Source organism: Populus euphratica, unplaced genomic scaffold (assembly GCF_000495115.2).
Source record: "Populus euphratica unplaced genomic scaffold, PopEup_1.0 scaffold93.1, whole genome shotgun sequence".
NCBI classification, from domain to species: domain Eukaryota; kingdom Viridiplantae; phylum Streptophyta; class Magnoliopsida; order Malpighiales; family Salicaceae; genus Populus; species Populus euphratica.
In genome coordinates this window covers 631,471-637,470 of record NW_011499873.1, presented here as the reverse complement: position 1 = coordinate 637,470, position 6,000 = coordinate 631,471, and the positions used below count along the sequence as shown (strand labels likewise).

Genomic DNA, 6,000 nt, shown 5'->3' with positions numbered 1-6,000 from the left:
GTTCAGCAGAGCTTTTAGAGCTTCAAACGGCCTTATAGATGTTTGGTTCTCAAAATTTCAATGTGGGATATGAAGTTTTCAAAAATGTTTTTTTACACAACATGAAAAATGTTATTTAAGCTTAGATGATAAAAATAAATCATAAAATCATAAATAACTAGGAATTAATGGCAAGAACTTGAAAATTAATAAATAACATCAAACTTATTAACTCAAATTGTTAAGTTAAAAATAAAAGGGGATTTGCTAATCTGTTTTTTTTTTTAACATAAAAATATGCTTAATTGTTTGGTTTTCAAGATCTAAACTCCTAAGCAATAATGAAATATTATGAAATGAATCAAGAATGACTAGAAACAAAGATTCAATTTTATGATCCCTTTCAGGAATCGACAGCATAAACTTGTTATCTAAATGCACACAATATCATAGAAATAGAAAATAAAAAAATTAATAAAATAAAAAAAGATATAGTAAATAATACATACTTGACTTCATCTTTCATAATAAGATGAGTATACTTAGCGGCATTCATTTTGACTATGACTACTCGTTTCTTCAAATCAACAAGAGCAGGAGCCACCACATCTAACTATATATATATATATATATATATATATAATTTAATAATACAATATGCAACGTCGCCGATTAAAAGAAAAAAAATCCTAAATTTTATTGATTTGAGCAAAATTAAATATATATAAAAATGAAATCAAATCACAATAATATCTAGTAAGGCTTTTTGTTGATGAAAAAAAAAATAGAAAAGAAAATAAATCCTTTGCAATCATTTCTTTATAGGACCAAAAAGAATTATAAGAAGATGAAAGATAAGAGATTGATTAGAATAATATGTACCCTCAGAGAAAACTAGGGTTTGACCATTGAGATGTTGCAAGCTTCCAGCACCTTGGCGCATGACTGACTATGTGATATGATATCTTGATATCTAATTTTATATCAACTAGGATTTTGTTTGGTTTAATTGAGGGAGAAAGAGAGTTCATTGGGGTAGTATTTATATTTCACGTAAAATTGACCATAAATCATGTTTTTATTAATTTTACATTATTTTAATTGAATTTTATTATTTTTTTATTTTTACATGGTTTTCTATAATAACCATATGTGACTCGTAAAATCATACATTTTAATGAGTCAACTTGTAATTTTAACAACCTAGTGTTGGATCTTTATAAATCTTACTCTAAAAAATGAAAAGCCAAAAATCTCCAAATATGGAGCTTATTGGCTTTTTGGATGAAATCTTGTTTAATAATGTGTTTTATTATATATAAAATTATGTAATAAATATTGAATAATGAAATAAAAAATCAAATTTAAAAAGAATTCAAAACAAAAAATAGCAAAAAAAAGAATTAAATTGAATATAAAAATAAAATGACAAAACACCTTGTAAATTTGGATAGATCAACATAAAGTTGAAGAAGAGGAGAAACAAAATAAAAAGGAGAAAAAAGAAAAGGCCTTTAAAGTATGCAGCGGTGAGCAAAAAAAATCAAAATATTAATTAAACCGAGAAAAAAATAACCTAAAAATGATTAGAATTTTGAAAAATCTAATTGGTTCGATTCGGTTTTATAAATCTAAAATCAAAAAAATCGAGCTTAATTACGAAAAACAAAGTCATATAAAAAAATCAAGTCAAACTAGTTTAAATAATTTTTTTAAATAACCAAACCAAATCAAAATCGATAGATTTAACCTGATTTTAATTTTTAACATAACCAATTTTGATTATTTTTTTTTATAAAAATTAAACCAATTCAAAAACAATCACTCGTGCTTCAAAGTCTCACTATAGCTCCTTTGTCGTCATGTACCATCTCACTAGAAAGCTCTTGTCACATTGCTTTAACACCACCAATGATGGTGATTTGCAGCCACGGGTGGAAGCCTCATGTGCCTCTAGAATGAGACAATTTCTTTCACATTCTGGCGTATGGGTTAGAAGAGGCAACCAACCCACCATATGTTTTTTTAGCTTCAATTTCGGTCTCTTAACACTTAATTATTTTACATTAACAAAATCTTATTTTATTTTGCCAAACAAAACATTAACCAAATGTAGAAAATTTTCTCTTGATATTGTGTGAAACTCCTATCAATAAAAACAAAATTATTAAGTTAAATCTCTAATAAAAACAATGTAAAATGATCAAATTAAAAAAAGAAGAAGATGAGTGTCAAAAAAAGAATGAGCTTTCCCCTTTACTATTTAAATCAATTTCTAATGTGAACAAAACAAGAGACTGAACATTTGTTTAAACTTTAAATTTAGTTTTTAAAGTTTTAATTATTTTAAAATAATAAAATTAAATTTTACTTTACTAAACTAAGCATTAATTAAGTGATAAGATATTTTCTCCATATCATTATATCCTTATATGCAAATATAAAAATAAATTATTAATTTTTATCCAAAATTAATTCAATGTTAAAAAAATAAAATATTAAAATTAAAAAAAGAACCAAAACACTGTGAATCCAAAGTGTTTTGTCTTCGTAAGTTTCAATACATCATTGATGGCTCCTAGGTTTTTTTAATAAATAATATTGATATAAATATGCTGTGAACTATATATTTAATCAAATATTTCTGTGTTCTCCAATGTTTCAAAAGTCTTACCACTATAATTAAAATCTCCTGTCCCGGCAATCACAACTTAACTTTAATCTAAACACAAACCAAGTCTTAATGCACTTGAGTTCAATTACTCTTTTAGTGTAAATATACCAAGTGCACATATAGTGCTTGGCCTACTTGGGTCCTCTCACAGTCTTGCTATCTTGATCTTCAAAAAGTTCCCTATAATTAACCAGGGAGGTTACACTATTTCACAGGCTCAATACCTTCTAACTCAATTAGGATCTACTTTGCAAGCTATTGACAACGTACATTATTTGAAAATAAGTGTTGGGATTACTTCATAATGAATAAACATAAGAACATTGAAAACGAGCCATTTACTATAAAATCTAATTAAGTATTCTTTGTAGCACAACAAATCCACCATGAAAGTATCAAATCTAGTTATGTGGAGGAAAGATCTGAGATTATCAGAAACAAATACATTAACAAAAGAAGAATAAGCTGCGCCCCATGATACCAGCTCTTGATTTTAATAGAAGAGAACATTGTAAATGAATGAAATAAAAGGCAGGAAGAAACCCTGCCTTCTCAGGTCACACAATGGATGGAATCCAAGTTTACTAATCAAGATTAATGTAGATCAATGTGATCATGATTACAACATGAGAAATTAAGGTAACAACGTGATGGCAAAAAAAAAAAAAATCTCCAACTTGAATGGATGGTAAGCTTTGTACCAACATATGGCAATCAAGTGTTGCGATTTCTTAGATATTTTAATCGGTGTCACTGCTGTCATCTCAATCTTGTAGGTGCCGAGGACTATATATGGCCACTCTAACCTTTTTGGAAGGTAAGGATACAACTTGTTTGGATTCTAATTAGAGAGGGAAAGATTTGAAACTCACTGATATCTTCTCTTACCAATCCAAACCTTTCGCACCTTCCCACTTCCAAACTTAGCACTCTTATAAAGCTAGATGAGTCCATGTACGATGTCTCAATTGCTCAAAATCCTCATTATTAAGCTTATAAAGTGAAGCTAAAAGAAACCGAACTTTTCCACTTTGGAGAGATGTTATTGATAATCATTGACAAAATTCTAAAACTTGGATCCCCTTGTAGACTCTTCTGTTCGTAATTTTTTTTTTTTGTTTCACCTTTCCGGACGAAGACCAGGTCTAAGGTTATTTTAATTTATATTTTTAAAAAATAATAAAATAAAAAAAAAAGATCAAAAAAAAAAAAAAAAACAGGTACAATGGATGGTAATTTTAAATTTTGCGTAGAAAAAATCATTTTTATACTTTTTATTTATAACAATACATTCTCAATTCCTAAAATTTTTTGAAATTTAATATTGAAACATAACTTTATTTTTTTATTTTTTTATTTCTTGTTAAAGAGAAAAGAAAGAGAAATTAATGAATTTCGGTGATAAAAAAAATTACCGTTGACAATGATTTTAACAAAAAAAATTAATTTTCATATTTATGAGTTTCTCTGGAGAGGAAAAGTTTAGCTTGTGTATTATTTCTTCTTGAAATAGTTTGAAAAAATAGATCTACTCTCAATTTTTTGGGGGGTTGTGGTTAGTTTTTTTTTTTAAAGCATTGAGGGATTTATATGGATCTTTAAATTATTTTGGAGGTGCTTTTTTTATATCAAAGGGTGAAAAATTAATTCGTTTTTGAGATTGAAAAACTCTAGCCCTCATTTTCTAACGACTTGAAAGCCACTGAAAATTGAAGATTCAGACAACGCATTGTATGTATTGCTTATAAAAATAATTTGAGTAAACAATGCATTGTATGTATTGCTTATAAAAATAATTTGATGTATCATTCACTCAATCGAGCAAAAAAATAATAATTAATAAATTGGAGTACAAAAATGGTCTTGCTTTGAGCCCAAGAATCAGTCCACTATACTAAGAGTCATGGGCTCCTTTTAAAGAATTTACTTAAAAAAATAAAATGAAATCAAAATGAAAGAATTAATTTATTTAAAAAAAAAGCTATTTTGATTCTAGAAGAGGAAAATCGTATTGGGTTTTTAAAAAAATTCCTTTGCTTTATATATATATATATATATATATATATTATTATAAACAAATTATTGAAGACAAATTAGGAATTGAAATCTTAACAATCCATTTCACATATCGGGATTGAATGGAATTCGAGAAAGAAGAAATATGCTTTCCATTGCTCTCAATCACAATAGGCAGGCCCATGTTCCCCCCATAATATCTTTCAGTGTACAAAAGGCATCAAATCACCCTATCGCTATACCTTGTCTTATCCCTTTGCTCCATGTTTCCTCCACTTCAATTCTTATTTTGAGTACTTATCGTCCTGGACATATAGTTGATTTTTCACCGTCCTTGGATTTCGTTCTGCCAATAATCTATGTCAACTAGTTTGGATGGGTAATGCGCGGCTCAGGAGCTCCAAGTGGTGATGTGCCTTATTGCTATATATCCCTTTCCAGACTGTGAAAAGCCAGTTGCCGAAGCATCCTTCAGTGGTCACAAATGCCCTATTGTATCTTGTCATGTACTGTGGAGTGTGGACTTGTAGTTGGAATTCATGGACGTCCATTTTCCTCTCTTACGCCAACCAGAAGAAAAACAATAGATATAGATATATAGATATTAATGGATGCTAATCTTTTCCTTTAAAACAAGACAATGTATATTCAGGGAAAAAGAAGAAGAAGAAAGGAAGCTCCAGAGGAGACAAATTTAGGTGTCCATTTTCTCTTTGCACCGTGGAACCACAAGCTAACAAATACTGACCCGGAAAAGAAACGACAAGAGAAACATGGTGGCCATGCTTCATAATCCCATTAATTACCTGATCAGATTGGATTAGAATAGATTGGTCTCCTCCCTCACTCCCACTCTCCACTTCTCCAACCAGCAGGCTCGAGTCGCCGCGGCAACAAGTGAGTCAACCCCGTGTCTCCCCCTCCCTCGCCACCCCTGGCGCACCACACACGAGTTTGTCATTGTTAAAAATATTATTGTCAAAAAGACATTCTGTCTCGAATTTTCTCTTTTCCGAGCGTTCCTACCTGGAAGTCGGTGGTGTGTAATAAAACGACTGTGCAATCAACAAGTTGAAAATAGATAAAACAAAAGGAACAAGTTGCATTTTCCTCATTAATTTCTTGCATTAATATCATTGTCAATGAGAGATTGCTGAGATGCGGAAAAAATTGAGCATTCATAATTGAAGGCTGTAGTTGACTGGCGTATCGCATACTTCCCTTATAGTCTTTAAACATGGGACCCTCGGCCCCAAAACCTGTGCCAGAAGTTGACTCCCTCTTCGCCATTCAATGAGGACCGATTACAATGGACAGTTCTTATTATCCTT

At 29.9% G+C, this 6,000-nt stretch overlaps 1 protein-coding gene across 1 annotated transcript in view; it reads left to right on the top strand.

Moving 5' to 3' along the window:
• The window catches only part of LOC105127766 (amino acid permease 3-like), a 70,225-nt gene that overhangs the window by 53,989 nt on the left and 10,236 nt on the right, over positions 1-6,000 (top strand). The window lies entirely within an intron of this gene.